Source organism: Barbatula barbatula, assembly GCF_947034865.1.
Source record: "Barbatula barbatula genome assembly, chromosome: 1".
Lineage (NCBI taxonomy): Eukaryota > Metazoa > Chordata > Actinopteri > Cypriniformes > Nemacheilidae > Barbatula > Barbatula barbatula.
Genome location: NC_136766.1, coordinates 24,306,321 through 24,316,776, shown reverse-complemented (window position 1 = coordinate 24,316,776; position 10,456 = coordinate 24,306,321).

Here is a 10,456-nt window from a genome sequence, read left to right as displayed (position 1 = left end):
AGTTTTCTCTCCAAGAATAAAGGGAAGTTTTTCATTTGGGGTGCAGTTTGTAAAATGGGGAAATATGTTGTTAATTTTGGGATAGTATTGATTTCTGATGTTTTGATATGTTGGGCATTCAGTGAGGAAGTGCAGGTCTGTTACTATCAATCTCAGACTGCAGTAAGAACAGAATCTCTCCTCACAAGCGATCCATATTTGTCTCCTCCGGCCCGTCTCGATTGCAAAACTATGATCACAGAGTCTGTACTTTGTCAGCGATTTTCTCAGCGTCACATCGGTCACTGTTATCAGGTAGTTTGCAAAGATAAAATCTCGATTTAGTTATGGATAACATTCAAGTTTGTGTTGGTTTTGAATGGTGTTTTTCCAGTGTGTGATGAAATTGTCTTTTTGTGTGTTTATAATCTGGTTGGGTCGTATGTTTGTGAGTGGGTGTGTGTGTGTTGTTGTGTGTTGTCTGTTTCTGTGAGGTCAGTCAGTCTCAGTATCAGCTGACACAGAGGACTCTTTGCTTATCGTAGCTCTAGGGCTTTTTTAGGGCTTTACAATGGTATGTGTTTGGCTCACTTGACTTCACGTGTTTCCAGAACTTAATGGATATTTTTTGAATGTTTAGAAGTTTAATGTGGTGAGGAAGGGGTGATGAGATCCGTGAGGCGGGGCCGGTGGCGTGAGAGATAGTTGGAATCAGGTGTGCGCGCACCGGTCCGGCATATCTCAAGGCTCTCGTCCCTTCTTCCTCACATTTACATTTACATTTAGTCATTTAGCAGACGCTTTTATCCAAAGCGACTTACAGATGAGGAAACATTGGAAGAAATTATAACAACATAGGCAACAAAATACATAAGTGCATCAAACTAGTCCAATAAAGCCTAGCACAGTATAAAAAGCTAAGAATAGTGAGGTAATTATTTTTTTTATTTTGTTTTTTTTTTAAAAGAAGGAAAGGGAAGAGAATTAGGAAAAAATCAATCAGCGACGTGTTGACGGAAGAGATGCGTTTTTAGGCATTTTTTAAAGATGGCAACCGAGTCTGCTGATCTTGTAGCAGCTGGTAGATCATTCCACCAATGTGGAACAGATCCAGAGAAGGTACGGGAGAGTGACTTTTTTCCTTTTTGGGATGGTACCACTAGTCGTTGTTCCTTTGCAGACCGCAGTGATCTGGCAGGAACATAGATCTGCATTAGCGAGTGGAGATACGATGGTGCAGACCCGGTGTTGGTCTTGTAGGCCAGGAGCATAGCTTTGAACTTTAATGCGAGCAGCAACAGGGAGCCAGTGTAACCTGATGAAGAGCGGAGTTACATGCGCTCTCTTCGGTTCATTGAAGACCACTCTTGCCGCCGCATTCTGGATCATCTGGAGAGGTTTGATTGTGCAAGCAGGAAGTCCAGCCAGAAGCGCATTGCAATAATCCAGTTTGGACAGGACAAGAGCCTGGACTAGGACTTGCGTAGAGTGCTCCGATAGGAAAGGTCTAATTTTCCTAATGTTGTAGAGGATGAATCTACAGGACCGGGCGGTGCTGGCAACATGACTTGTGAGGTTAAGCCGATCATCGATTACCACTCCCAGGTTTCTGGCTGTGCTGGACGGAGTAATCGTTGATGAGCCTAGTTGAATGGCAAGGTTGTGGTGAATCTTTGGGTTGGCCGGGATCACAAGCAGTTCCGTTTTTGCAAGGTTTAGCTGCAGGTGATGATCCTTCATCCAAAGCGAGATGTCACTCAGGCATGCCGCATTGCGAGCAGCGACCGTCGGATTGTCCGGTTGAAATGACAAGTAGAGTTGTGTGTCGTCGGCATAGCAGTGATAGGAGAAGCCATGCTTCTGAATGACTGAGCCGAGGGATGTCATGTAAATGGAGAAGAGTAGCGGTCCAAGCACTGAGCCCTGTGGCACCCCCGTGTTGAGCTGCTGGGACGCGGAGACCTCATCTCTCCAGGATACTCTGAATGACCTACCCGAGAGGTAGGACTCAAACCATTGCAACGCCATTCCAGAGACACCCATAGCACTGAGAGAAGCCAGGAGAGGGTATTGGCTTAATTCAGCCCTGCATCCGTTGTTGGGTGTTGGTCTTTAAGTATTATCTTAAAGATTCAATCCCACTTTAAAATCACATTTTATAGATGGACTCCACACTTAACTGCCATATAAAATAATTGGTTAAATTATTGGTTATATTTCTTTTAGCCAAATTTGGATTGGGATGTCCATTTTAATATATCTTTTTATGGCATAGAAGGCCCTAAGTGCTTTCTCTTTGAGTTCATTCACAGCCATTGTAAAGTTAGATGTCATCGGGATTTTTAGGCCGAGGTAAGTGTATGCTTTAGTGGTTTGGATGGTTCTGTGTGAATGTGTGTGTTTGTCTTTGAGATTGTTTTTGATAAGTCATTATTTTAGATTTTTGGAGGTTTATTTTCAATGCACAGGAATGACAGTAATCCTCCAGCAGATTCAGCCTCTCCTGAAGGCCTTCTTTAGTGGGCGATCATCTGCATAAAGGAGACACTTTATTTCTGTGTCATATAGATTGAGACCAGGATGGGGAGATTGCTCGAATATATTGGCCAATTCATTGATGTAGATGTTAAAGAGGGTGCTCTCAATCGTTCTTGTAATTCCTTCATTGTTATGGGGAATCCTTAAGGGTTTTGATTTGCTTTAATGGATCTTTCCAAATAGTCAAATATTTTTATGATTTTGTTTTGATTGTTATTTTCAATCTCAATTGAGCTATATAATTCTTGGAAATTATTTTTCCATATCTCTCCGTCTTAGATTGCCAGATCTTCTTGGTTTGGTTTGTGTAATAATTTCCATGTATTCAAGAATTAGTTTGAGTTTAATGATTTTTCAATTTCTTCAATCTGGTCCTGCATACATTGAACATTTTTATGTCAGAGAGTGGCATTATATTGTCTCAATGCCTCACAGTATTGAAGACGGAATTCCTGATTTTGTAGTTGACGGTGTTTTTGGTTGAATAAAGTTCTCCTTTTTTTTTTTCTTAGAACCCCACTATCTGAATAGACCAATTTACAGTATGAAACTCTAAAATGTATTTAAATTATAGTTAAACTAATTTGGGTTCATTTGATGAGAAATGTTAGCATATTGAAATCTTCAATATCTCAATGATGTATAATTTCCGGCATTTGAAATATCTCATTTGTCTGTTATCTTTCTCCTGGGTACGTTGAAGTCATAAGGTCAAAAGTGTAATTACACACAGATATATTAAATATTAGTACAATGTTACAATATATATGTACACAGTAGTTATGTTTTATTCAGCAAAGAATAGTGTGATTTTCTTTTCTTTTATAGAATGTAATGTTACATTTAAATACTGACTAATAATAATTAACTACATGTACTTGCTATAGGGTCACAGGGTTAAGGTGTGGTTTTTATTATTGTAATACGTATATGCGTATATGCATGTAGCGTGTAACAAGGCCACCATAAAATGTCAAGTTATTGTATTCTTTTTGAGTGTGTATGTGGTGCATATCTGTTCGAGTAGCATTTTCTTCCTTTCTCTGATTTTCAGAATTTCCTTAACTGTGTGTGATATGTGAGAGGAGAGTGTTTCTGCTCTGCCGCAGGCTTTAGAGATTAAGAGGATTGAGATGAGAGCTGAGATTAACCTCTGCATTCATCTGTGACAGGAGCTCTGCTTCAGTGAACACTGGACATACACAGTTCATCTGGAAAAAACAAAACAAAGGTCATATTGAAAGCTGATCTATCTTTCTGCTTTTTTGTATTAAAATGAACAATAACATTAGACTGTTCGGATTACAGAACAATAACATGAGTTTTACAGTTAGCTGTGTTATTACATGTTTATAATGCATGCATTAGTGTTTAAATTGGGTTTAACCTTAGGGCGATGTTTGCTTGCTGCAGGTGTCATACTGGATTCGTCTAAAACTGATTACTTGGCAGACTGCGAGTGGCGCATTCAGGGTGACTAGTAATCAGTACACCTCTCTTTCTTTCTCTCTCTGATGTGAAGGGAGCCAAATGTAAATTGAACTACGAAAATGTTTTATTTTACAAGGTGGAGGAAGTCCAGCCACTAAAGTTTTAGTTGTATATCACATTCTACTTTATGGAAACTAAACAATGAGGCACCTGCTCAATACAGCCTTTTTCAATACGGCAGAAGGTACACAATGTCTTCTAGCAGTATGTTGTTTATTTCCCTAAAACATCATTGAGATAAGGAATAATAAATGTTTTCCCCTGTATGTATTTCGTCCCCCATCGCCACTCTGAAATGGGAGGATAAAACTACTAAAGAAATCGAACATTATTTGTAATGACAGTAAGCAGCGACAAATGAAACAAAAACTTTCCTGATTCTTACGTATTTTCTGTTAGACTTGTAGAGTCTGATCCTTCTCTGGCTTTCTTTCCAGATCATGATGTAAGTTTCTTCTCTTAATCCGTCAATCATATTCTCTTTTCACATCACACACCATGTGCTTGTCTCACGATTGCATCACTGCTCATTTGTTTCCCCACACGTAAATGCTTAGAGATCCTTAAGGCTTGTCATACGCGCATGGATGCCATCTGTTATTGTGTCTGCTGGAAGGTGCAGAGCTGCTAGCATGACGGTCTATGGTCTGTTTTTAAAAGCACCAATTGAGGACGTAGATGCTAAAAATGTGTTTCAAAGACTTCACAAAATGAAATTAGACATCTCTGCCTTTTTGTATGTAAGAGAGAGATGTCTTATACCATCATAGACTGGCACAAAAACCCTTTCTAACCCTACCTGAACAGAAGACAACTCACAACTTTCAAATAGCATCTAAAGACGTAGCTCTTCTGAGAAAACATGACTAAATCCTGTTAATACACTTATGGTTAAAAAAAATCTATTAATTATAGTTTGTATTTCTTTGAACAATCAATTTCTCATTTGTACGTCTCCCTAAAAAAACAAATGTTACTTTAAGTCTCGGTTTTGCAACCATATTGTTTATAGAAGTATTCACCATTTAAGTGGTCTTTCTCTTCTAGGAAAATTGGCCTTGCTTTTCAAGGCATTTCAAAATTGTATCAAATAAATTTCTCTTTTTGATCAGAACATCAATAACAGCAAGTGCACAAGCTTTTTGACGTGTTCCGCCTCAGATTCTTCTTTTAATGGGAAAGTCATTAACACAGGAAATAAAACTATGGCCATTGATGGATTTCATGGTTTCTTGAAACATTCATTTCATTTAACGCATTTAGGTATTAACTTTTATAAGGAAAAAAGAGATGTTGTCACCTTGTAGCACCGAGTTTGGGTGGTGTAACAAGGTTCAATAAAAGGAAGGAAGGAAGGAGGCGGGAACCGGCGTACATAACACAACATTTAGTTAAACAAACAAACAATAAAACAAACTTAATATGCCGGCAGCTCCCTCACCACAACATAAAGTCCAGGCCTTTGTCCTCTCTCTCACTTCACTGCTATCGCTCGTCTCTTATGCTTCCGGAGCTCCTCCGTGAGAGATGCGAAACCAGTGCATCCACAGCTGACGCTCATAATCACTCACGTGACCTTTCCCTCGCGGCTCTCGTCCCCCCAGGAGCACGGCAATGAGGTCTCCGTCCCATCCGAATACTGGATCCAGCACCACCGCTACGGGCAGCCACTCGCAGACTTGTACTCCTCAGCACCGCGATCACCCTCGGCAGCGAGGGCTCTCCGACAGCATGTCTCTCCTTCCTCCCGGGTTTCGGCACCAATGTAACAAGATTCAGTAAAAGGAAGGAAGCCGGAACTGGCGAACGTAACACAACATTTAATTAAACAAACAAACCATAAAATGTCCCTCACGGTCGACTGCCGGCCATACAAACATTATAAAACAAAACATAAAGTCCAGGCCTGGTCCTCTCTCACACTTCACTGTTGTCGCTCATCTCTTATGCTTCCAGAGCTCCTCCGTGAGAGAAGCAAGACCGGTGCACGCACAGCTGAGCCGGCCTTGCGCCTTTCCCTCACGGCTCTCGTCCCGCCCTGCTCGCCACAGGTGACTCATTTGAACTGATCTGGGACTGGCTGTTCATTTCAAAATAATTTATTTAATATAATATAAGACTTGAGACATCTCAGAAATTTGGAAGAGGGTGATGTCTATCGACACTGTTAGAGCAGGAGTCAGGGGAATCTTGTCGAAGTCTGTTTTAGCTTGCTGTCACTCCTGGTGATGAAATCTCTGATGTTGCCTTGAAGAATCTTTTCAGGCTGATGTCTCTTACTGTATCCCACAGTCCTCTTTTCCTCACTCTTTCTTTCTTCTTTTCATTTCCAATGTATTCCTGATCACTAAAATGTTTGACCTCCATAACATATTCCATGATTTCTGACATCCCCTTCCTCCCTGTGGTTAGTTAAATTTTACTATGTGACTGTGAAGTGTTTCTCCTTATTATAGCCATTTATTCTGCATCCGAGCAAGAGAGAGACACACATGGTACTGGTGAATTGGCAGTACGAGAAGTAAAAAAAGGTGAATAACACAAGAAACTAGCAAATGATTCAAAAGTATGCATTATTGAGAACATAATTGAACTTTAGACTTTTATACTAAGATGAATTTCAGATAAACCTAAACAGTCATAAAATGAACAGTGGCCTTTACTTGATTATGGAATTCTCCATAATCTCCAGTATGGATTTACTTTTGGGGCACTGATGGATGCGCATAAGCTCCCCTGTTAAATATTGTCACTCTAATAAGCTTTGAGAAACTTTTACCTCCCTGTTCTTCCTACAGCAACAATTAATGGGTCAGAGATAATTTGTTCAATAGAAGCCTATTATAATTTCTAATAGCTATTTTTGAGCTAACAAATAAGGAAACATGAAAATATGTGATTATTACGTACCACAGTGAAATTTAAAAATCATTACTTTTCAACAGAACAAATTCTTTTAGAAATATTTTCTAAAGGGTAATTTCCAAAATGACCAAAATATTCAAAAGATAGTCCACATGTCTTGTGCTTCAAGCTTTTTGAGGCCAAACAAGCAACGTATTAACAGATCAGAGTTAAGAATTTTTTTCTCTATGGTTGAACTATTCCAGCAAGCATACTGTAATATCTTTGCACAATATTTTCCACTGCTCCATCTGTGTTCTGTCTCCTACTGCAACATTATGGTTGGATCTAGTTTAGACTTTTAAGCTAAAGAGGAGAACACTTTTATTGGCGGCTTTTGCCAATAAAATAAATGATTTCATATCAGGTACAGAGAAAACAATGGAGGGCTGTCAAATTGGTGATGAAATAGTCACGACGGTTCTTAGCCTTGAGCTGCTCTTAGTATCCTGTCAATTTTTATAGCCTTTCGAGGCAGAGAGTGAGAAGAGAAATCAGAGAGGTGTTTTATTTCTGTTCAGATGTTCAGGACCAATAAGGTGAGGGAAAGAATGTAAAGCCCAACTGGGTCACTAGAGAGGTGATTTGGTAGAAATGTCTCTCTGATCAAGTTCACAACAAAAGGGGGATTAGCATTAATCTTTAAAGTTAATCCGTAGTTATCCAATGAACTCCAACCAACATGTTTGGTATATCAGCCTGAAACTCCTGTTGGCATTTGTGAGATGAGTGTGTCTTTAGGATGTTTTTGTTTGTTGGATCTGAATGAATTTAGAGTCTTTAGGTCTTGATGCAGTGCTTGTAAGACATGTCCACCTAAATGATGTTTAATTAACAAAGTTCGTAGCATATAATCAGGAATATAATTCCTCATAAATATGAAACCATTTTACCTGCTCGATCTCCTAAGATTAAGCATCCCTCCTCCCCCCTGGCTCCTCTCCCAAACTCATTTTCTTGCAAGAGCCCCGGGGGGTGTGCTCTGGGCTCAAACCGGAGCCCGCTTCCTGGACAGCAAGCCAAATACGCATAACCTACATAACCAAGCTCTTGCTTTATTATCCTTATTAACATCACTGTTATCTGCGCAGGTGAACTCGTGAAATGTGCATCTGGAAACTCAACCCAAAAATTCTGTCATAAAATACTCACCCTCAAGTAGTTCCAAACCTGTATAAATGTATTTGTACTGTTGAACATAAAAAGAAAGATATTTAGAAGAATGTTAGTAACGGACATTTCCTGTGGTTGTAAAAAATGGTAGTCAAAGCACTAGAATGTCTCGGTTACCATTGTAACCGCCGTTACCTCATGGAGGGAACGAGACGTTGTGTTGAGAGACAGACTGGGGTTTGATCTTGAGAACCTATCATCTCAGAGATTAATTTAAATGCCAGCAAACGGCATGCCAGTCCCTGACCCGTACATATGGGTATAAAAGGGAGATGGCGGCGGCCATTCACTCATCTTTTGGGCTGAGGATCCTGAGTGACATGGGCGCAGCGTTGTGTCATGAAGACACAGAAGTTCCCCTTCAGTCAGTATCTCAACGTTGTGCTGACAGACAGACTGGGGACCTATCCTAATATGCCACGGCGCTGAACCGCATTACAACCTCAAGCGGAGCGACACTAACTAGATTAGCGAGTCACAAGTGAGCGCTACCGCGAGAGGTAACCTTCCAGTGGGATCAGTACTGTGCTACGGAGGCCACATCCTGCCACAAGGGGAGGATACATGTGGAGACACCAACATGTCTCTGACCGGACCAGCACGTGTTTGTCCTGCACGAGGGCTTGGAACCTCCCACTCTGAGAAAGGCCAGGTCTGACCACGGGGTGAGGGAGAGAGGGCACTGAGACGTCACCATAATGCGCCTGGTGCCAGTCTGCCACCCCCTCCAAGGAAAACGACTCTGAAGCTAGTGCTGAAGCAGTCGCATGTGCATCAACCTGAGAGGGATGACCCCTGTCGAGTACGCAATGTGCTTCAGGAACCTCTGAAAGTGTTTCAGGAAGTGTATCAGACAGTTCAGCGCCGACTGTGCATGCTCACTGGTGAGACGCATTGACATCCGGACAGAGTCGAGTTCCATACCGAGATACGCTCGGGAGAGCTTGCTCTTTTCTTGGTTGCTGTGAAGGCCCAGTCGGTCTAGGTGCTGGAGCACGAGGTCCCTGTGCTACACAACACATCTCGCGAATGAGCCAAGATAAGCCAGTCATTGAGATAGTTGAGTATCCACACGCCTTGCTCCCTGAGGGGAGCTAAGGCAGCCTCCACGAGTTTGGTAAAAACCTGGGGAGACAGGGCCAGACCGAAGGGCAGGACCTTGTACTGGTACGCTCGTCCCTCGAACGTGAACCTTAGGAACGGCTGGTGTGGTTCAGGTCGATTGCCAAGAACCAATCTTACGGATCATCCTCTCCAGCACACATGACTGGCTGGTGCGCTCGTGCCTAGCACACAAGAACCTTGACAGCGGGACTAGAGCGACGATCTGCTTCACCGTGCCAAGGTGGCCAGGTCGTGGCGCGGCAGGATCTGTTTGATCACCTCGGCCTGCTTCTGCACCGCAGAGAACTGTTGTGACACGTCCTCCTCTGTGTCGCCAAACAGTGTATCCTCGGAGCCCTAAGCATGTGATACAGGTGTCGTGCCCGTGTGACTGAAGGATTTTTATTGTGATTTTTATTGTGGTTTAAACGTGCTTTTACATTTAATATGCTTTATGATTTCATTATTGATCACTAACTGTGCATAATATGTTGAAAATATAACCAGTGTGTGAGTTGAGTTAAGGGCTGATTTTGAGTGAACTTTCTGTACCAGAATAATATGTGTGTGTGTGTGTGAAGATCAGATTACGCAGAGCTCGTCGGAATTTGGTGAAGGTGTGGGGTTTCGTGTGATGCTCCACAAATGGTCAGGAAAAGCAGTGTGAGCTAGTTGGCTGAGCAGAACTAAGGAGAGAAAGCGGATTGGACGTGTGCCCAGGCTTCCCCAACCCCCAGCTAATAAAAGACACCAGAAGGATTATAAATACCATGTAAAATTGTTCTTCTGTGTGGGTCCTTTGTAAGACGTCGGTTCTTTGTGTGAGACGTGTGCGTCTGAGGCAACCCACCCAGCAGCTGTTGTATTTTTGAATCTTCTGATCAATAAACTTCAAGATTTTACTTTGACTGGCCTCTCTCCAATTCTGAACACGCAGAACATTGAAGAAATGTTCAACATGACTCAGGGATGAAGTTTAAAGCACATTGCCGTTTTAAATTCCTCTCGGAGATGATAGGTTCTCAAGATCAAACACCAGTTTGTCTGTCAACTCAACGTCTAGAGACTGACTGCGGGGAACTGTTTACTTTCCTAAATTCTTAAAAATATCTTCTTTCGTGTTTAACAGAACAAAACATACAATATTTTTTCTACTTTAGTAGACAATGGTGCCCCAGACATCTCATTTGCTAACATTCATCCAAATATTTTTCATTGCGTTTAACATCTAAGAAATTAATACAGGTCTTGAACAACTTAAAGATGA